The 23,820-nt window shown below is 36.9% G+C and overlaps 1 pseudogene across 1 annotated transcript in view; it reads left to right on the top strand.

Annotated features, from left to right (window-relative positions):
* LOC18424924 (chitin elicitor receptor kinase 1-like) overlaps positions 1 to 20,245 on the top strand; it is a 41,639-nt pseudogene extending 21,394 nt beyond the window's left edge. The window contains exons 4-11 of the transcript XR_016043158.1: positions 534 to 736; positions 5,754 to 5,836; positions 8,516 to 8,609; positions 8,743 to 8,897; positions 8,966 to 9,057; positions 19,415 to 19,551; positions 19,644 to 19,742; positions 19,838 to 20,245. The product of XR_016043158.1 is annotated as a chitin elicitor receptor kinase 1-like (transcript). The remainder of the gene's footprint in view (positions 1 to 533; positions 737 to 5,753; positions 5,837 to 8,515; positions 8,610 to 8,742; positions 8,898 to 8,965; positions 9,058 to 19,414; positions 19,552 to 19,643; positions 19,743 to 19,837) is intronic.
* The last annotated feature ends 3,575 nt before the right edge of the window (positions 20,246 to 23,820 follow it).

Below are 23,820 nucleotides of genomic sequence, written 5' to 3' on the forward strand. Positions count from 1 at the left end.
GAGAACCATTCTAAAATCAGTTGTAGATGTTTTCCCAGAAATTGTCTGAACGGTTATGTTGCAGGCTCTATGCACATCTATTAAACAATTATGTTAAAATTTACTGGTTAATAGAACTTTTGAGTTGGTTTGGCGTCCATGTTTGTTAGTCTTTTATGTTTCCTCTTACTTTTTTCTTCCAATGCTATGCATAAATTGCGTGGAGCATGTCTTGCACAAATGCATTTGAGTATTGCCATTTGTCTATTTGAGGAATTCTAATGCAGACTGCGTGCTTTGACCAACTCTTATCAATTATTTTGGGTGAATTAGTTCTTATGGTTATGATGAACTGATGCCAAGCTATTCTTGTGTAAACCCTCTTTCTTATTTTATCATGGGAAAAGTAGTAGTACTATTTGATATTTTTATGATTCTAATAATTAACTTATCTTTTATTATTTATATTCTTTTATAGTTTCTTTAGGTGCCAAGATTGTTAGATGTTATGACATTAGAACATGTCTTAGTAACGAAAGTTTGTGTGACTGCAGGTTCATTGAATGCCTACGATAAAAGTACTGAATCGGTTACAGTTGTTGGTGGGGTGCCCCCTGGGCTCACTGGCCTTACCATGGACAAGTCGGTAAAGTTCTCTTATGAGGAGCTTGCTTCAGCGACAAATGGGTTCAGCATGGCTAATAAAATTGGTGAAGGTGGCTTTGGGTCTGTTTATTATGCGGAGCTTAGAGGAGAGGTCTGTGCATCTTCCTATTATGATTTTCAGTACCTTTAGTATGAACTACATATAGTCTTTGTGAGTGTATAAGGAACAAAAATACATACAAGGGAGTACAATGCATACAAAGACTAGTCAATACAACTTCAAAATTTCAACAATTCACTTGAATTACAGCCCTTGAATCAAAATTACAGCAAGGGTGCTGCGACCACAGTGACATAATGTCTTCAAAATACACTTTAAAAGTGAGGATACAAGGATATTTAGGTCCCTTATATATCAACAAGTCTATCCACAAGGATAGAACACAAGACTACACATGAATGTACTTTTGAAAATTCAACAACACTCAATCTTATAATGCAAAATTATACATCAATTGACACATGAAAATACATCAAATCAAGATCTCAATTACATATATATATGATTGCTCAAGTGTAGTGTGTATCAAGACATGGGAAGCCATATGGAGCTCTCGGGTGCTGGGTTTACCACTTTAAGTCTTAACTATGTACCAATGGGTCACATGCGATGACATCATTCAAATTCCCGGCCAATTCATTATTTAAGAATGGGAAGCCCAACATCTACTGATATAGACATCAATCATGGAAGGTTTTTGCAGAAATTTAAAGATCTTGCAAGTGAGAAAAATATGTGAGTGATCCAAGGCTTTAGAACACAAAACCGGATCTAGTTTCTTCACAAAATGTTACTTAGAAATTCGGCATAATCTCGCTTAGAAAATCAGAGAATTCAAGGTAGTGATGAGGTGATCTAAGTGACTGATGTGAGTTAGAAAACTCAAAAAAATCAGTCAATAACAAGTTCAAAAATTCAATTAGGAATGCTCAAAGAAATCTAGCTCAATTCACACATGGAGGAAGCATATTTGAACATGGATTAAGTGAGAACAAAAAGAGAATCAAATGACTAAAAGATAATCAACAAAAGAGACTGTAATGCTGCTCTAATTGCAGAATTACAACAGAGAATAGATGATCTAAATGGCTGAGAATGAAAAGCCTTACTCGATTAATGAAGGTCACTTGACTTGTTGATCCATGGAATGAGCTATGAACCTTTGATCACCATTAATGGAATTCGAATTCTCCTTAAAGGGGGACTGCTCTCTTTCAAAAGTTAAAGATGAAGTTTAGAGAGAGAGAGAAAGCTTAGGCATGCCAAATTTGAGAGAGCGGAGAGAGAGTGGGACGTGCCACTTTGGAGAGGAAGTTTTAGTGAGAGAAATTCATGTGAAAAAATGACTCAAGGGGGGTATTTATAGCTTTTACAAAGAACATGGGATGAGATGATCCTAGATGATGAATCAAGACCCTCCATGTCATCTACCAAAGGCTACAACGAGAGGTATGATCCTAACCCACCATCCACCATCAACCATCTTAATGTGTGGCATGGATTTAAGACTCTTGTCCTCCCTTTAATTCACTCCAATTTCCATTGTTATCAAAATGCCTATGCTCTAGATATTTTATTAAACAATAAAACCATGATGGAGGGCATGCCCTTATGGTCTTTTGACCAAAATCCCAACAAAAAGAAGATTTCAAAATTCCCTCCATTTTTCATGAGCATGTGGGTTCAATGAGAACATGCTACATAAGGCATGTGGTTATGTGCACAATAACCATGTGCCCTTAGGGTTAGAATTAATTTTTCAAACCCTATACCACTTCTAGAATGTCACACACATGTGCGCTAATCCACTTGCTTTAGGCATGTAACATGTGCCAAAAAACAATTTTCCAAAATCCACCATTTAATAGAAAATTAAAATACATGGTAAAACAACATAAAATAACATTAAATAAAATCACAAGGGGGTCCCCCATGGGCTTGATGTCTCCTCCACATCATCTCCACCTGGGGGAGCATGGGGCCCCATGGGGTTGGCATGTGGACACCCCATTGGCCATTTGAGTGTCCCGTGTGGGTCCTGGGGGACTGCCCTTGATTGTCATTTTATTCAAACAAATTTGAAAAAAGGTTTTTCTTGTTCAAAAAAATCCAAAAAACATAAATCCACAAAAATCATTTTTAATTATTTTTCATCAAAACAAATCATTTAGATAATGATTAAAATCATTTACACGGGAAATTATGATCCTTGAAAATGAATTACAGAACAGAGCACTTCACTTGGTTAGACCCGGAATCCAAAGTCACCTTCTTGGAAATGACCCAACAGACTCATGACCCACAAGTAGTGTATCAAAGTCAATTTGATGTGCGATTCTAAATCCCCAAGGTTACATGGATTTCAGGTGCACCCCCTAGAGGACATGCACACAAAACAAGGTGCGGGGGTTCCTCTCTTGGCACACGTGCATAGCTCTATTCAGTGGATCTGTGGAAGAGCTGGTTTCGTAAGAATTGCAATTATATATACACATGCCACGAGAAGGTTCTAAGAGTTAGGGAATTAGGCCAATGCCCTTTGTTGGCCCAGCCTTCTCATGCAGGATTTTCAGTCATCATGCTCATATGAACTTCATATTGTCCTGGCCTATCACATAGTCATGAGGCACATATTAAACATATCATAGCAACCTACCCTGACTTAGAGGTAACCCTCAACTCTCTCTGTACCTTATATAGACCACTCCTCCTCATGACCGAATCGGAGTTCCATGACTCTTGGTCCCAATGCGCCAAGATCCTAGAGTCATGTCACTCTTATACTCTCACTCAAGTAAAGAGCTAATAAAAATGAAAGAATTTAAGGCCTTGAAAGAACATAATTCCAACACTTTGTGAAGTTAATAAATTTTCTATTTATTGATGTGGTTTCTCATTTAGAAAGTCATGTGGTTTCTCAGTTAGATAGTCAAAGGATATAATGGATGTATGTCCTCAGTACTAAACCTGTGAAGCAAGATGCCTCAATATTTCAGCTTTCATATTACAACAATTTTTGAGTTAGATTACCATGCAATATATTGACAAGTGTGGCACTAGATTAACGGAGACATAATTTCAATCTTGATGGAAATTGTTCTCTACTGAAAATTTCCTATTTCCTATTTTCTGTTGTGTCTTCATGGAGACTGCCTAATATCCCAGAAATACCCAATTATGAGGCTTATCTGTATTTTAAATGAATTTATGTTCTCAGTACTAAAGCTGTGAAGCAAGATGCCTCAATATTTCAGCTTTCATAGTACAACAGTTTTTGAGTTAGATTACCATGCAATATATTGACAAGTGTGACACTAGATTACAGAGACATAATTTCAATCTTGATGGAAATGGTTCGCAGCTGACAATTTTGATATTTCCTATTTTCTGTTGTATCTTCAATGGAGACTGCGTAATTTCCCAGAAATACCCAATTATAAGGCTTGTCTGAATTGGTTTCAATGACCAGTCTATTATAGACCTCAATGGTGATTGCAGTTAACTCATTCGGCATAAGAATGTGAAAGATTTCGAGTACTGACTGGTGGACTTTCAGCAATCAGAAGTCATAACCCATACTAGCACAGACCAATGTGTTTCTTGCGGAAGAGTTGCGCATCTGTTGAACTATGCAGATCTTTCAAAGTTGACACTTATGGTTCTGTGAAGCGAAAGAATTGTTCTCTTAAGTAATAAAGATTATGTTCAGTGTCTCTGTCCATGTTGATGTATGATTCTACAAAACTTGTATGTTCTCCCTTTCCTTTTGTGGCCTACTGGACAATGAATACAATCAAGATAGTCACCATTTTAATATTTCCCATTCTATGCTTGGGCATGTGTCTCCTTGGCATGTGGGAAACTGCACCTGAAGGGTTTAACCGTTTCCCAACATTGTTGGTGTCTGATCTTTGTCACCTATGTCAAATGTTGCTTATACATCAGAGACACAAGCCATTAATTTGATTCTTTGTGCGAGATGGGGACAGATGAATAACATAGTAGTTGCTTGGGTTAGGTTATGGATTCTCTAGAGTCTAGACCAATCTGATTGTAACTGGAGCAATTCCTATGCTACTGGCTCAGAGAAATTAAGGTGTGGTCTTCCACTTGCTTGTTCAGATGTCCTTAAACAAGATGAGTTACAATAATGCTAATAACATGTAACGGATGCACCACTGTCACTCAACACATAAAAAGCAATTAAAGAGGTATAATCTCCACACTTGGTCATGGATCAACTGAGCTGCTGCCTTGTCTCCCTCTTATCTTTCATTAAAACATGTTGCCTTGGTTTATGATATAAATTATGAAGGTTGCATCATTACCATACTTTGGATATAGTGTTTTTGAAATCCTTACTGATTTTCACTTAATGTTTACTGATTTTTCTTAATGTTTAAACCAAAATCGATGAAGCAAAACATGAAAGTTATGTGGGTCATTCTTGAATGAATAATTTCAGTTTGTGACATGAAGATATTGTTTATTGAAGTAGATATTTATGGATATTGATCTGAATATCATGCAATTTGCTTCTTCTACAAAATCAGAAATTTTTAAGCTAATTACCATGAATTTCTTTTAGAATAATGAACATGCAAAATTATAGAGCCTTGAATGTAAATATTCATGGAAAAATGTGTTACGATAGCCAGTTGTGGGAGTGATCAATCTGCGCATAGAACTTTATGACTGTGCGTGTGTGTGTGTGGGTGGGTGGGTGGGTGGCTGCTTGTGGTCCTCCTAGAATAGCCTTCATCAGTCATATATTAGATAATCAGAGCGATGCATTTTCTATATGGAATGTAGATCCTATAGTCTTTCTAGGCTTTGGAAGTTCCGCATGGAGGAAATTTTGGAAGATCAGACTTTTTTCGTGTCTCGGAAAGACTTTGCTTAGTACGTCATTACATTGTTTGTACTGTTCCATTACTAACTAGATCACCATTTAAAACTAACTTATTCTTATGGGGGGCCAATGCCTCCCTTTTTCTTCTTTATAGTCTGGATTCTATTGAATGATAGTTTTCTTGATGTTCAATGTATGAATCAGCCTCCATAGAAATTGCAATTTCCTGATATGTTACTAATGTGCGGAGAGCAGTCATTAAAAAGATGGATATGCAAGCACCTAGAGAATTTCTAGCTGAATTGAAGGTTTTGACCTGTGTTCATCACTTGCACCTGGTAAATAGCCCTTCCGACTCATGTGCATTATTCTTTCATATTGTCTATTTAACCTGTACTTCTAATCTTGTTGAATAAGATTTACTTATTTGGATGATTGTTTTTCCTAAGGCTGTTTTTGTATTTCATGGAAAACATGTGAAATGGAAAGGCCTTACTTCTTAAGAAGGTTGTATGTGTAGGGTATGATTATTGTATAGGTGCTAGTCTATGAAAGATCTTTGTGGACTCTTTTCAAATTGTTTATATATGCAATCATCATGCTCTTATTTTTGCCAATGTATCTTTGTTTGGATCTTATGTTGAGTTTGGTTGTCTAAACTGGAAAAAGGTCGGGGACTATGGTCTGTATTCCTGAAGCGGAAATCTCATTGTTATGAAAAGACCATGTTTGAATGTGCCACAAAATATCCACAGGAATCTAACTTCAAATTTAGTGTCATAATGAGCAAACAAATCATATTCTTTTTGTTAAAAAGAAGCATCTAGAGTTACTGAGAATCATATATTGACAGCAGCGACCAAGTTGCTACTAATAATAGTGAAATTTATTTTGGACTGTAGATTGTAACCTTGGCCAGTAAGCCTTTTTGATAGATATCCATTTACCATCTTGAAGGAGGGGAGAAGCTTGATGCACATTATGATAGTGATATGGTAACATTGTTAAGGGCACCTTGATACTACCAGTAGTTTCTGCTCAGTATTTTCCGCTCATTTAATCTTTTGTAATATATGGGATTCTAGTCATTCCCCCTCTTTGGTACTTATGATCCCCAGGCAAATAATGTCACTCAGTTATCTCAAAATATTTTTTTCACGTAAAATAATCCGTTTTTTTTGCCTCGTATTCGAGTGGGGATTTGTGTAGATTCACTGCCTGTTTTCTTAACTTTATGAAAACATATTAATAGATGAGGAGCAAGACCTTGTGTTATGTGTCATTTATGATGCGCCTCGCTTCAAGTCCCTCTCTATGACTTTATATACACAATGACCTCATCACATTTTCTAGATCTCACTCACTGTCAAATCCACTGGAATTTTGTGTTTCCCCATAATTTATATATTTTATGGCTTTCAACAAATAGTTGGGATAAGGCTTGGATGCTGATTTGATTCTAATGCTTTCATTCCTTAGTGGATTATCTTTGTTTCTGGGACATTATTTCGAATTTTCCATATCATCTCCATTAGTATCCCCTGAATGTTGTGATGATGATTTTCTTTTGCCCACCGGTTTCTTTCTTACAATAGGACCCAAATTGTTGTTCTGGAGAGAAGCATTTTGAAGCTTGTTATCAAACTTCTTTTAGAACCAAATTGCTAGGAGGCTTTGGATCATGCCCCAGGCTATCACTTTGGTGTTGAATCTGTTGGAGTTGTGGCCTTTCATGGCCGTGAACTCCAGCATCTTATTGAAAGTGATATAGTGTCTAGGAAGCTCTCTGTACAACACTTGAGCTTGATACTCAACTTAAAATTTTACAAGCAACAATTTCATACACAAGATTCCATAACTCTTACTCACTGTTGCAACCACAAATTTCAACTTACATAGACTCAAATACCACTGAAAAATGAAAGAATTACAACTCATTAATCTCTCTTGACCCATATCGTTCAGGGCTTCATCCATGCATATTTTGACATAGTTTTCATGAGCTTTCTTCCTTGCATTTTAGAGTAATTTTGGCTGATATTTCTCTGAGATTTCATGATCATATCAGTCACTTAAATCTTCTTTCTGACCCCTTAAATTCTTGGTTTTATAAGAGACTTTGTCGAAATTTTGTGAATTTGTGAACTCAATTGAACCGGTTGTGCTTTAAGAGCCCGGTTTTGTCCCACGATTTTTCCACTTGATTTGATCTTTAGATCTCTACAAATCCTGCCATGTTGTATGTGTGTATCAGTAGATGCTTGGCTTCCCACTTCTTAGATGATAATTTGGCCCGATTTTGAGGTATGCCATCGCATGTTACCCAATGGCACATTGCTAAGACCCAAGATCGTAAACCAGGCACCCAAGAGCTCTGATTGGCTTCTTATGGTCATGATGCATTGTACACTTGAGCATATATATGTTGATGTAATGGAGATCTTGTTGTGATGAGTTTTTATAAGTTCATTGATGTATAATTTTTTTTGTAAGTTTGAGTAGTGCTGAATTTTCAAATACATACTATACATGTGTAGTTTTATGATCTATTTTTGTGGCTTGTTTTGTTCATATATAAGGGACCCTTATTCAGTTGATTTCTCTCTTTTGATTGTTTTTAGAAGTCAATAGCTCACTGTAGTTACAGTGACCTTGCTATAATTTGTTTTTCCAAGTTGTATCCTCAATTGTAATTGCAAATTTAAAGGTATATTGGCTTGTATTTTGTCTACATTGTAGTCCAAGTTAACAGAAGTGGTTTCTATACACTCACAACAACTACTATAAGATATATAGGTTTTGATTGGTCTCTTTGTCTTTTCAACATGTGCTGACACACGACACAGCAAAAGTAGGCTTGTCTATGCAACACTGGTTACAACATGCATGGTTTCTGATTGGTCTCTTTATCTTTGACATGTCAATGAAAGTTCTCTATTGCCTATGATTTTCTTTCCCTGGCGGATAAATTGGTTTTATCAAAACCACCTAATTGTTTTCTTAACAACCTGATGTAGGTTCGCTTGAAAGGATTCTGCACTGAGACTTGTCTTTTTCTTGTTTATGAGTTCATTGAAAATGGAAATATAAGTCAACATTTATGGGTATCAGGTGAGGACTTCTCTGGACTGGTTGATTGGTCAATTTTCTTAATCCAACACTACATTTTAAGTTCAAAACAGTGATTTTGTAACTATAAACTGTTGTAATTGTCTTTGTTGCTATTATTGGACTTCATTTGCAGGCGGAAGTGAGCCACTGCCATGGTCAGCCATATTGCAAATTGCTCTAGACTCAGCAAGAGGTCTCGAATATATTCACGAACACACTGTACCTGTATATATCCATAGAGATATCAAATCAGCCAACATATTAATTGACAAAAACTTTCGTGGGAAGGTATTTATAAGACTGAAATAAGATCTCTTTGATTCCTTGATGTTGTCATAATGTTCTCTCCCTTGAAGGTTGCTGATTTTGGATTAAAGAAACTAACCAAAGTTGGATGTTCCTCACTTCCAACACGCCTTGTGTGCACCTTTGGATATATGCCTCCTGAGTAAGATACAAAGTACTCTATTTTTTATAGGTTTCTCTTGAATTATTTAATGTGTTATGATTGCTTACCACTTAGTTGTCAACCTCTAGTGGGGAGGGGTGTGAACTTGTGCTCCCGTGGATTTTTTGCATGCAGACACTCTGCCTTTGTGCCTTCTCACTATGGATAAAAGCAAAGACTTCTATCCTAGGAATGATTTTAAGGCATTTGTGCTCCTGCAGATGTTTTTGCATTCATACCATGCCTGTCTACTTATACTTGTTAATTATGGAGAAATTGGTAGACTTACATCATATGTACTCTTTAGACATTTGTATGATTTGCATGCATCGGCCTTTTCACTTTTGTTTATGGATTGGTATTTTTGATTGTAATTGTTAGATAACTAGATTTTAGGATGTTTTAAATTATTCACTGTGCTGTTTGGGTCTGTTTGACAAATAAAATTTGAAAATTATAAAATTTCAAAAAGCTATAAAGACTTTGCTGACTTTTCTTATCTTGTGATTCTATATTATCATATTGTGGGTTTGTTTGTGTCTATTTAACTTGGTATATTTCACCATTTGAAGGAGAACAAAAAAATTGTGATTGTTTGCTTACCAAATTTAAGTCTATTGACTACTATAGACACCCAACTTTTGAGCAAGAATTTTAGAACCTAACTGACCAAAAGCCTCGTCCCCAAACAATAGGAAATCTCAAAACCTTTCCAACAGTCCAAGGAGTACCTCAATCCGATCTATGGCTGAGGAGATATGGTTGATTTTTAAATATATACCAAAATTCCATTCTGTCCCTAGCAAACTTAATATATGCACTCATGCTGCATCGTGTTAAAATCCTTGGTTATGTAAGTTTTCGACCTAAGTGTCCTAATTATATTTGTATAAGCAGTTTTGTCCATATCATAAATTTTAACAAAATATAAGGCTGAGAGGTGCGTGAGGGTGGGTTGAACCTCATGTCTTTCTCTTTCCTCTCATATTTCTCTCGTCTTCTTCTCTTTCTTTTTCTCTTTTTTCTCTATGTTCTCTGACATGTTATCAGAGTTGATCCTTTATGTTTATTGAATCCTTTCTTTGTTGAATTATTTATTTTTTTATCTTCTCCTTTCCTTTAATCTTCCTTTTTTTAGCCCTTCCCTTAATTAAAAAAAAGAAAAAACAGAGAGAGAAATCGTGATCTTCCCTTTTCTTCCTCTTTTTTAATCCTAAAACTACAATAATGTGCTACAGTAATGTGCTACAGGAACATGCTGGAATGCCATGCACACGGATCAAGATACATAGCAACATGGTGATGCTCAGATGTGTTCAATGTGGTGTATCCCTAATTTGCTTGAGTGTGAGAATGTGACCAGATTTGAGTGATAATTATCTCTCACTTTTCTAAGTTGTTTTTACCAATGTTGTTGAATTTGCTTAGGAGCTTACTTCAGTGCGGTGTGAAAAATGAAGCAATTCGGTGCTTTGGCTGATTCGGGGGAAGATTAATAGTTAAAAAATAATTTTCTAAGTTTATAAAAAATTAAAATTATAATAATAGAAAATTTATGACTACGGATTTATTAATAATTTAAATGGCTAAACTAATATTATTTTAATGCTACCATTTTGTTTTAATGCCCTTGTAAGCTATTCACTCTCTAGTTTTTGTAGTCGGCCTTGCTTTCACCTTTGCCAACCATAACCAAGATACTTTAATTGTGGTGATGCCAAAACGCTGCTCTCTGGAACCTCCCTCATTCTCTCTCTTTCTCTAAAATATCTTGGCTCCCAATGAAGAGAAATTGCTACAGACTTCTATTATTAATCTCATGTATTTCTCCCTTTGCTCTTGCAATAACCACAAACAACTTATGATTTTTAACCACCACTTTTGGAACAGTATAATTTCTCAGCAAGTTTTCTCTTCAACTTCCATTGAGAAATCCTAGGGATTTAAACCCTGTGTTCTTTGCAACTCTTCCTCAAGCAATCCTCGAGGAGGCCCTTTCAATCAAGGTTGCAAGCTTAGAGCAGTTATGCAAGAAAGAGCGCAATAGAAGCTGAGAAGAGAGAGAAAGAAGCTCGAGATAAGGAAGACAGGTACTAGCGCGAAGCTGAGGGTTCTAAATCGAAAGCTGCCAAGAAAAAGGTGGAAGAAGCACAAAAGATAATAGAGGTGGTGGCTAAGAAAGCAGAGGCTCGAAGATTAGTTGAGCTTGAAGACAAAATCAAAAAACAATATCACACATGCAATATATTTAAAAAGCATTAAGAAAATATAAAATTAACTAAAAAAATAATTATGTTTTCTGAATCATACATCGAGAAAACACATTACACATACATTATTTAATAAGAAATTAAGAATTAAGAAATTATTATACTAATTAATAGAATAATAATTCCAATAGACAATAACATATCAAACATATATCACAAAGTATCAAAGAAAAAATACAGATAGCAAATAATAACATCATTGACATTATGGAAAAAAATACAAAACCTAATGAAATCTATTGAAATATACCAACCTTCTTGAAGTGGACTCAATTTCAGGCCAAACTGAAATGTTTGGGATCCCAAATCTCCTCTTTTACAACCGAAAAGAGATTGGGGAAGAATATCCTTTAATAAGTAACCATTTGAGGATTTCGAAAAAAATTTCGTTCTCTCAAAAATTCTTCAAATCTAGTTTTTTTCAAGTTGTTTTTCACGCTAAAGTTCAATAAAATTGTTTTTTAGGGCAAGAATGGCCCCCCGAATCCTTGTCCCCCCTTTTAAGGGGGTAAAACGACATTTTTTGCCCCCTCTTGAATTTTTTTCTGCCAAACTCATGCATGCCCCCTAGGTGTCCACCTTTTCCTGCCTTTTCGACCACCTAGGAGGGCGCGTAGTTCTGGCCGTCTAATAGTGTTTGCCTTAAGAACACTTAGGTGTTTTCTCCAAAATGCTGCTTAGACGGTTAGGCGGATGACTTTTTTATCAATTATTGTGCTTACTTCTTCCCTTTCTTGGTCATCTGTAGTATACGTCCTAAAGTTTCCCTTTAGTTTATTATTTATGAGCAAATTAAGCAAATGAGACCAGCTTTGTTTTATTGGGCAGAATGTTGGGCAGTCAAGAAACAACATATCCATAGAATGAGTGTAGGTGAGATGAGGATGTTGAGATGGATGAGTGGCAAGACAAGAAGGGATAGAATTACTCGGGAGAAGGTGTGGAACCAATAGGCAATAAGATGAGAAAAAGTAGACTTAGGGAATTTTGGTGTGGAACCAATAGGCAATAAGATGAGAGAAAGTAGAACTTAGGTGGGCTGGTCATGTATAACACAGACCCAGTACAACATCTGTTAGGAGGCACAAATTAGTTCAAGTGGAAGGCTCAAAAAAGGTAAGGGGTAGGCCCAAAAGAATATGATTGGAAGTAGTGAGAAAACGTATAAGGAATTATGGCCTCACTGAGGGTATGACCCTTAATATAGCAGAATGACAGACCAGGATTCGTGTAGCTGACCCCAATTAGTTGGGAAAAGGCTCTAATGATGAAATTAACCCAAACTTTTCATTTCTTTATAACCTTTTATCATCCTTCTTATGCCTTTCAGGATCGAAAGACAAAGTGGACGTTTGGTGGTGGTTATGAGTCAGGCGGCTTGTACTACTTGGATCATAACCTCATTGCTGCTGCTCATCACTTTACTGATTCTCCTTTCTTATGGCATTGTCGACTTGGTCATCCTTCTATTAAGACTAATAGGTTTCATGTTGTGTCAATTCGAACTTGCTCAATCTGTTCAATTGCGACCTGAACTTGAAGTTGTTTGTCCTGTCTTTAGAGTTTGTGTTTGCTTTAGAGTATGAAACTTGTCAGTTGGGAAAACATTATAAGGTGTCATTTCGTCCTAGAGTCGACATACAGAGATTTTCCATTTACTGTGGTTCGTTATGATATACAGGGTCCAGCTAGAGTACAAAGTTTGTTTGGTCATAACTGTTTTGTAACTTCCATGGCTGTTTATGCATGAATGACATGGTTATATAAGGATGGGGTTTCTATGAGTCAGCTGACTCATATGTAGGTGTGCTGCCACCACTAAAATTCATTCTAGATGATTTTTTTTTCATATATATATATATATATATATATATATATATATATTGTAGATTCATCATCTAGGCTAAGATGATCATAAATATGAAAAGAAAAATAAACTTCTAAAATTAAAAATATATTTTTTTAGTATTTTTTATGCGTGGTCCGTATCTTATTTATGGACAATACACTTTAGATAACGTCCATCTTTAGGATGGACGTTTGTAAGTCAGCGGGCTCTTGCACCTACTGACTCATGAAACTATTTTCCTATATATAATAAAAGAAAGATCTTAGATTTTCTCCATTTTTAAATTGTTTTACAAGGAGATTCATACTCAATTCAATAAGAATGTGTGTATTTTGCGTTCTGATATTCCTAAAGAGTATATTTCTAAAGAATTTCAGAATTATTTTACTGAACATGGAAATTTACACCAAACTTCGTGTGCGCGTAATTCTCAATAGAATGGAGTTGTTGAAAGAAAAAAATCAATACTTACTTGAAGGAGCTTGTTCTCTAATTATTAATATGCATGTTCAAAAAGTTTATTGGGGAGATGCCTTATTGACCGCAAGCTATTTAATTAATCGTATGCCTTCTTCAGTCTTAAATGGAAAAACACTTCACTCGGTTCTCTTTCCTTATGCTCCACTATTCGTTGTTCCTCCTCGTGTTTTCGGGTGTGTTTGCTTTGTTCCTATGTTAAGTATTGGTAATGATAAGCTAGATTCCCCAGTGTCACGTGTATCTTTCTCATGTACTTATATTTCCAAAAAGGTTATCGTTGTTATCATCCTGGTTTACAGAAGAAATTTGTTTGCGCTGATGTTACATTTTTTTTAAAATACTCCATACTTTTCATAAGAGAGTCGTGTGAGTGATATAATTAATTTTTATCGTACTTCTAAAGAAGTCTCAAAGTCCTCTTCTTCCATGTTCCTCTTTCTATTCCTGTTCAAGAGTAGCCCATAAAGGTTTACACCACAAGAAAAATCCAGGTTGGATATCCCCCACCAACTCAGCTGGCCTTTCAATCATCATCTTTGTCTGCTGATCCACTTCCTTCTTGTGATGATGATTTATCTATTGCCATTTGTAAAGGTAACAGATGTTGTACTCATCATCCAACTGCACATTTTATTACCTTCACAAATTTGTCTCTATCATATCAAAATTTTGAGCGCTTTCATCTATTTATGTTCCTAAGACCTACTAGGAGGAATGTTCTCATCTGGGGTGAAAGAGAGCATTGGAAGAGGAGATGGATGCTCTTCATTCAAATGGTACAAGGGAACCAAATGGGTTACCAGCTGGAAAAAGGATTTTATGCAGTAAAATATCCACCGGAGGCACTGTAGAAAGATTAAAGGCCATATTGGTAGCCAAGGGATATAAACAAATATTTGGCATTGACTACGAATAAAACGTTCATTCTTGTTGCTAAACTTAATTAAGTTCGAGTGGTTACATCTGTGGCCGCCAACAAAAGATAGTTGTTGTGGCAACTTGATGTCAAAAATGCTTTCTTCCATGGTGATTTACAACAAGAGGTGTACAAGGAGAAACTACCTGGATTTGTTGCTCAGGGAGAGTCTGATAAATTGTGCAAGTTTAAAAAAGCCATTTATGACCTGAAACAGTCTCCAAGGGCATGGTTTGAAAAGTTCAATGAAATTGTTATAGCATATGGATTTTGGTGCAGTCATGCAATTCATTCAGTATTTATATGGAAACAAGACTCTAGAATAATTGTTTTAGTTGTCTATTGTTGTTACTGGCAATGATCAAGAAGGAATCAGTCATTTGAAGAGACATCTAAAACAATATGTTTAGATTAAATATTTGGGCCAGCGAAGTTATTTTCTAGGAAATGAAGTAGCCAAATCAAAATATGGTATTAGTTTGTTTCAAATAAAATGTAACTGATTTGTTGAAAGAAATTGGAATATTGGTTGCTAGACCAGTGGATACTTTACTGGATTCAAATGTGAAATTATTGGCTGATGAGGGGGAGTTGTTTGAGGATCCAGGAAGGTACAAAGGATGGGTTGACAGGCTGATTTATCTGATCATAATCAGGCTTGATATTGCTTTTGCAATAAGTGTTATGAGTTGATTTATGCATGCTCAGAGGATTCCTCACTGGGATGTTGTTTGTAAAATTTTAAGGTATCTGAAGGGTGCCCCAGGTCGTGGTCTGATTTACAAGCCAAATAATCATTTGGCTATTGAAGATTACTCAAATGCTGATTGGGCAGGACCACCATCTGACAAGTGGTCTACCACATGTTATTGCACATTCATTGGTGGAAACTTGGTAACATGGAGAAGTAAGAAACAAAATGTTGCGGCTTGATCTAGTGCCGAGGCTGAATATCGAGCAATGGTGCACACTATATCTAAATTGATGTAGCTGAAAACACTGATGCAGGACATGGGCTTTGCTGTTCTGAACTCATGAAGATTTATTGCGATAACAAAGCTGGCAGCTATATAGCCAGTAAACCGGTGTTTCATGAAAGGACCAAACATATTGAAGTAGACTGTTATTTTATCTAAGAGAGTGATTTGTACCCAGGTGTCTACTTTATATGTGAAATCTAAGGATCAGCTAGCAGACTTTTTCACCAAAGGTCTTGGTTGTAATATGTTCCAAACAATTTGTTCCAAGCTGGGCATGGGCAACATTTATGCTTCTTCTTGAGGAGGAGCGTTAAAATCCTTTGTTCTCAAAGTTTTGGACCTAAGTGTCCTAATTATATTTGTATGATAACAGTTTTGTCCATATCAAAAATTTGAATAAAATATAACGCTGAGAGGTGCGTGAGGGCAGGTTGAACCTCACATCTTTTTCTTTCCTCTCTTGTTTCTCGTATTTTTTTGTTCTCTCCTCTCTTCTTCTTCTCTTTCCATTTCTCTTTTCTTTGTATATTCTCTGATACACTGTATGTGTAAGTACATGGGGTTACTTTGTGAATAGTATACGCACATAGATTATAACATGTTGTGTCATGGTGCATACTATGAACAATATGCACATATGACCACTACACAGATATGACCATTCTTCATATGGACTATCAGATTTACTAGGCTTGTCCTCAGTCAAGTATTTATGTTTCAACCTTGTACCAAGGGATACATTTATAGTTTCAGCCCATACTATTTAAATAGACTTCAGGAAGACCAAGGATTCCAGATTTAATTTCCTTATCCCTATGTTTATAAAATAAAGGGAAAGAGTAAAACCAGGATTGCAAATTTCAGTCACTTACACAAGCCTAGTACAATGTTGGAAACCACATCAAGAGGAGAGAGATACTTATCATTCAGATCTGGTCACGTTCTCACACTTGAATAAATTAGGACAACACCACATTAAACGTATCTGAGCATCACAATGTTGCTATCATTGAAACTAGGTCACAACCTCTCTGTAGATCTTGACCTCGAAAGGGAAAACTCACACCCAGCAGCATTGCTACTAACAGAAGATCCGCATGACATTCTTCACACGAAACCCTTAGAAACAAACCTAGGGTTTTATATCGAACTGTCCTAGGGTGCCTTGGCAAGATCAGCATCAACGGGGTTTGGGTTTACATTTTTTTATCTTTTTTTTTTTTCTCTTCTTTTTTCTTTTTGTTGAAAGGAAAGGGTAAGATGAAAATTTAGGGTTAAGGGAAGGGGAAGATGAATGGAAAAGGGAAAATGAAAGTTTAGGGTTTAGAGAAAGGGGAAGATGAGAGTCTAGGGTTTAGAAAAAGGGCAAGATGAACAGAAAGGGGAAGATGAAAGTTTTGGGTTTACAGAAAGGGGAAGATGAAATTTTAGGGTCAAGAGAAAGGAGGAGCTGAAAGATCAGATGTGCTCTGATACCCTTTCAAAGAATCTAGAGAGAAAAAAGAGAAAAGAGAAAGAGAAAAGAGAAGCGAGAGATATGAAAGGCGTGTGGGAGAGAATAGAATGACATGAGGTTCAAAACTAACCCCTCACACGCCTCTTAAACCACTTATATTATTAAAAGAATATGAAAGAGTAGAACTGCTCATACAACATATGAAAGGCCACTTAGGTCCTAGAACTAATACAATAGGACTTTTAACACATTTAATTGTTTGAAATTTCCCATACTTGGATCTCATAAAGCATGCTGAGGCATCATCAAACACTCTATAGTTTGGGTTCACTCGATAGGGTTCCTGGATGTGGCTTCTGGTTTCCCCTGTTATCTGCCAAACAATTCACTTCTCAATTATTTAGTCTGCCGAAAGACAGTGCAATGGCCATCTCCATGGCCGTATTACACCGGGTTGGTTCTTATCTAGTGTTCTCAAGTAAGTACACTCGTTGCAGATGGTATTCTCAGCAGGTACTGAGATTTGTTCTTTTTCATCTAATTCCTGATTATCTAAATAGATTAAAGTTTATCTTTTTTATTTTTTTCTTTCCTCATTAGGATTGTTAGTAGTAAAGTGGTAATTTTATCCGAAGTTGTTAAGCCTTTGGCTTTGTATCTCATATTTGAAAGCAAGGCGTATTTTTTATAAAACCCCATTTTTGCAGATCCCATGGCTAGCTTGTGGAGGCATCAAGCCATATCTGGCCTCTTTGTCTTTTTAACATTCTTAGACATTAGATTCTGATACACATTGCGCAAAGCAATGCTGGCAACACATTCAATCTTTACCTAACTTTACAATAACTTCTGCTTCCTCTCCTGATTGAAAATCATTACACCCCTCTCTCTCTCTCTCTCTCTCTCTAGTACACCCTCATTCAAATGTTAAAACTCTCACCAAAATGCCACTTCTAGCTCATACGCGTTTCCCTCTTTGCCTCGACACTGTGTGTGTGTGTGTGTGTGTGCGTGCAGAGTTACCTCATCATTTTCATGTTTCCAGTCCTTTCCAAAGGGATTGAGATCCTTATATGTAGGGTTAAGTTCCCTTGATGGGGGATAGAGCTCCTTTCTGTCTCTTTCTCTGGGACTCAGAGGGTGGATTGTACCCCAACCAACCTTCCCTCATCTGTGGTCCACATTGTATTCACATTCAAATCCATGACGAGTTATTATGTGCCCAAGGAACATGCTCTTTGTGCCAGCAGGGTCCCCATTGGGAAATGTAGTGATTTAGGGACAATTTCCTAATACCTATCATGTCATTTCCAATCATCAGCATTCTTCAAAAGGCTTTCATATCTCCAACTTGAGCTAATCCTTGAAGTATATCTCAGAGTGTAGTTGCTTAGTTAACATGCGGTGCACCAGACGGTGCTTTAACCTCTCATCTTGAAAGAACTCCTAAGGGTATGGTTAGGTAAGGTTATATAACCAAATCAGCTGACTGACACTTTTTGCTTCAGAACTTAATTTCACTGGATACATCCACTGATAGGATCATATTCACCCAGACTCTGTGCTACAAGCTATGTTACCTTCCTCGACGTCCTTTGAATATCTTGAATTTGTAGTGATCTTTAGCATTTCAACACCTTGCGGGCTTCACTTGAACCCCCAGCTAGATTTTGATACGTTGTACCTGACAGCCAACAAGGTCCCTCCTACCAAGTTAAGAGGGTGATACCTCCCTTCCCTGGAGTAAAATATCGATCTATCTGCTGGGTTAGTCAAGGACCTGCTTGAACATGAAGTTGTGGAAGTGACATTGCTGTGTGGAAAATCATTTCACACTCAAATGAATTGAAATTGGAAAACCTGAATCAATTGTGCTATTGGTTGCATCTGTAATTGGCATATTAACTAAGTGAATACACCTTACCTTTATTTAATGCGCACGTACTACTTCTTTGTTTTGTTTGATTTATGGCTCGCACGTGTAAGAGGGCTCTCTCCTTCTACATTTTCCTCGGACCTTAAATGCACATGCTGATTCAACCTTTTCCTTCTACATACAGTTAAAGAAAAGTTGTTACTTTTCAATTAAATTAAGGGGAAAATTATTGATGAGGTAAGCCACGTACTATTTCTTATCAGAATAAAAGACTTGCACATGATAGTTTGGTCTTTTTCTTGATGATAGAATTCGTTTTGATTTCATTTTATCATTTAAATGCTTGCTAGTTTATGAATAATTTGTATGACATGCTTTGTTTTCGAACTGAGCTCTCTCTCTCTCTCTCTGCTTAACCTTGATACCTTCCATCGATATTTTCTTTCTGATCAAATAATAGTGAATTGCTTGATAGCGCATCATTTCAAATTTTTGGCCATAAGGAGTATGGGATGGATGAAAATTTGCAGATATGCTCAGTTTGGCGATGTTTCTCCTAAGGTGGATGTCTATGGCTTGAGTTGTTCTATATGAACTTATTTCAACCAAGCAAGCAGTTGTAAAGACAGGTGGTTCTGTTACCGAATCGAAAGGACTTGTTGCACTGGTTTGTTTCCCTTGCCCCTGTTTGTTTCTCCACCATTAAAATCCTACGATTAAATGCAGTTGAGAATTACTTTTGTCTCTTGATGTTTGCAGTTTGAGAGCGTTTTGAATGAACCTGATGCAAGGGAGAAACTCTGCCAACTTGTAGGCCCGAGACCTGGGGATAATTACCCTCTTGATCCAGTTTATAAGGTTCTAACAGAAGATTCAATCCAAAAACTTCCCTCAAGTTTAGAAGGCAAGACCACTAAAAAGTATGACGGGTGACCTTGATTTTATTGTTGCAGATGGCCCAGCTTGCAAAGGCTTGTACACAAGAGAACCCCCAGCTGAGACCGAGTATGAGGTCAATAGTGGTTGCTTTGATGACACACTCATCATCAACTGAGGACTGGGATGTTGGCTCCTTCTATGAAAATCAGGCCTTACTGAATCTCATGTCCAGATAGGATATGATCTTATTTTCTAACATGGTGATGAGGAAGCTTTTGATTTGATTGTAAATGCTTGTAACAAAAAGAGATGAGTGTTGCTGGTTACGAGTCCAGCATGGTTGGAGCTCACTTCTTGTATGAGCAGGGAAAATATCATGTAACTAGATAGTGGTCAGAAAACATGCATCTGGCATGCTAGCAGTGTGAAGCGGTTGTACAAGATATTATTTTAGTGCCGTGAAAGTACTGTTTCGGTTGTCATATATAGATGTAGGGCAAGTTTGAGTAATCATTATAATTAGTGAGCAAATAATATAAAAAAGGGAAAATTACAAAAAACCTCCAAAACTACACTTACTATGCAACTTACCCCCAACCCAACTTATTCTCTCACTTTTTTCCCAAAAATATACTTTCTATACAAATACTCTCCCCAACCAAAAAAGTTTCCTTTTTTTACAGAAATGCCCTTCTTGTACAAAATAATCAATTTCACCATTTACAGGGCCTTCACGTGTGGTATTGTCGAAGAGTGCATTGAAACTGTCGGAGCGGCAGTACTTCGAAGCGCCGTTCGGCAATTTCGAAGTGTGAATCGACAGTACATGTTTTGGAAGTACTACCTCTCTGGCAGTTTCAATGCACGCTCCGGCAGTACCACATCACTTCGGTAGTTTGAAAGCATGGTCCGGTAGCTGTCACTCCGGCAGTTACAAAGAGCGCTCCGGCAGAAAATTTTCTATTAGTCATGCCACTCTAGCAGTACAACATTGCTTCGATAGTTTGAAAGCATGGTTTGACAGTTATCACTGCGGCAAAAAATTTTCTATTAGTCATGCCGCTCTAGGAGTTTCAAAGCGCGGTCCGGCAGTACATGTTCTGGAAGTATTGCCGCTCCAACAGTTTCAATGCATGCTCCGACAATACCACCACTCTCCAGCAGTTTGAAAGCACTGTTCGATAGTGGTCTCTCCGGTAGTTGCAAAGAGCACTCTTGTAGATAAGGTTCTATTAGTCAATGATGCTCCGACAGTTTCAAAGCGCGGTCCGGCAGTACATGTTTTGGAAGTACTTTTCAATGCATGCTCCGGCAGTACCATATTGATTGACGGTCCGGTGGTGGTAGCTCCGACTCTTACAAAGAGTGATGCGGTAGATAAGGTTCTGTTAGTTATAGCGCTCTGGCAGTTTCAAAGAGCGGTCCGGCAGTATATGTTTTCAAAGTACTGTCGCTCCGACAGTACCACACGTGAAGGCCTTGTAAGTGAGGCCTTTTTAAGTGGTGAAATTGATTATTTTTGTATAGGAAGGGCATTTCCATCAAAAAAAAAAAAGGAACTTTTTGGTTGGGAGGCATTTGCATAAAAAGTATATTTTTGAGAAAAAAGTGAGAATAAGTTGGGTTGGGGCTAAGTTGCATAATGAGTGTAGTCTTGAGAATGTTTTGTAATTTTCCCTATAAAAAAAAACATATGCATCTAGATTATATTTCTGTACGTAGCAAATAAATGGCATTTCAATTTTTCTGAGATCCATAAGATTGGTCAATGAATTAGGTAGAATCGAGCAGTAAATCTTCTACCAAATTGTGACTTTGCGGAGCATTATTCATCGGTGCTCTCCAAATGAGTTCGAGGGGTTTTTGTGTGTTGCCAAAACCGCAGCTATATAGTGTTACCCCAACACTATATAGGATTTTATATAGTCTTTTATGGTGCTGAGCAGTAGGATTTTATATAGTGTTACCCCAACACTCCATATTTTCTGTGCTACTGCGAGACACAGACACGTCTAGATACATGGCTGACATAATCTCTGTAAATGTCGCTTAAATTATCATTCAGAACAATGGCGTTTGATAATCGTGTAAAGGGGGGTGAAAGTTAAATGTGGGGGAAAGTGGGAACATACTATGCACTACTGACCTAAGGAAAGTTGCCGCTAAAGTGAATGGTGCGTGGCACGTTTCAGTGATTTTCGCTCCCGTAAAATCTTAGGCTTTGCCTCTTAATAATCTACTCGAGAAAAAAAAAAAAAAAAAAACCACTTGTTCCATTGTGGATTCTTTCTTCAAACCCTAATGGGCCGAAGAAAAACACACAGTCCCTAGTGTTTACTTTTTTGGTTTGTGCCTACTGTTTTATTGGACAAGAATGTTTTTGTTCTCTTTTCTAGTTATTTTGATCAGAGCATCATCAATGCCCCTGCAGCCTCCATGTTCTCAAATAGTTAAATTTTGAATTATCAAAGGCATATGTATTTGTTGATTGTTACCAAGACACTCATATTGATTGTTAGTATGTGCATGCATGCGGGTGCCATAAGATTGTCATATATATATATATATATATATATATATATATATATATATATATATATATATATATATATATATATATATATATATATATATATATATATATATATATATATATATCTTTCTCTCTCAGCATCTCTTTGTTCAAGTGATTGCTTTCGTGTTATCATTTTTTATGTATTGCCTCATGATTATGTACATTTAGGTACCATTAGAAAATGTCATGGGCCTCAACAAATAATCAAGGATTACCTTGACGTTCTTGTCCTCGTTGCCATATACCATGCAACACTGCTACATCAAGTTCCCAAACAAATTCTGGTAGATTGTACTTTAGGTGTCTACGATGTACCTTTTTTTTCAGTGGTGTGATGATTATAATGAAGGGTTGAATTATGGAGAAAACTTAAGGCAACAGAGCGTATCACTGAGGACTCAATCTCTTCAATAGCAAGAAGATGTCATCGTCAATCGAGAACAAAGGGTTATTCAAGAAGCAATTGTTGATGAACTAAAGTGTGTGCAATGGGTTTTCTTTTTCTTGGGTGTAATCAATGCTTTACTTTTTTTAGTAATACTTATAAAATGTATTTGAAGTAATTAGGAGACATTTATTAAAATTATTTATTACATAAAATGAGTTCGTATGTCCATTTTGTAATGCTGTTTTATCGCAGAACCACAATTGAGCATGAAAATACAAGAGCATGAGCTTCCCTCCTATGTCTGACATGGAATCTGTGTTTGGGGAAGGGATAGCTAAGGTAAATAGAAGTTCTTCTATCTTGGATGGTGCTAACCTAAAATCACCGGCTATGGGGGATAATGAACCGGAGCTAGAGGCTGAGGATCGAGATTGGATGCCACAATATGTGGAGGGCAATGCAGTGGATACAAAAGATATATCTGAGGCCGATGGCGGGGATGTTAGCGAGCCCTCCTCTAGGACCAGAAAGAGGAATTGTGGTTAGTCATCTACATCGGGTGGCTCCTAGGAGGCAAGTGGGGGCAAACGCAATAGGACAACTGGCCCATGCACCTAGTTCATTATCGACCTTCATGGATAAGATGTTAGAACATTTAGATAAGGTCTTGAAACATTTGGCCATCTTTCAGACAAAATGCATGGATGTTGTGTCTGATGTTTACAAAGAGGAAGGTATTGATCCACAGTTATACATAAGGGAAGCCGACTTATTTGTGGATCCCAAGAGTGTTGTATATTCGTATCCATTGCTCCGCAGTACCATAAGCTATAGTTGTAGACCCATATCCCGCAGTAGTAGTTCTATGTTGGTTGGTTATGATGTTAAACTATGCTCACTTGGGACATGACTGTTTTTTTTCTTTGTTTTTTTATTATGCGTCAGATGATTTGGATGCTTTTGTTTTGCTTAGGTGGATGGCCTTTATGTGGATGACTTATTTTTCTATGCTTTATGTCGATGGACTTTATGAAGATGGTTTATTTTTCTATGCTTTTTGTGGATGGCCTTTATGTAGATGGTGTATTTTTCTA

Source organism: Amborella trichopoda, chromosome 10 (assembly GCF_054954075.1).
Source record: "Amborella trichopoda isolate Santa Cruz 75 chromosome 10, AtrichopodaSantaCruz75HAP2 v2.0, whole genome shotgun sequence".
In the NCBI taxonomy this organism is placed as follows: Eukaryota; Viridiplantae; Streptophyta; class Magnoliopsida; order Amborellales; family Amborellaceae; genus Amborella; species Amborella trichopoda.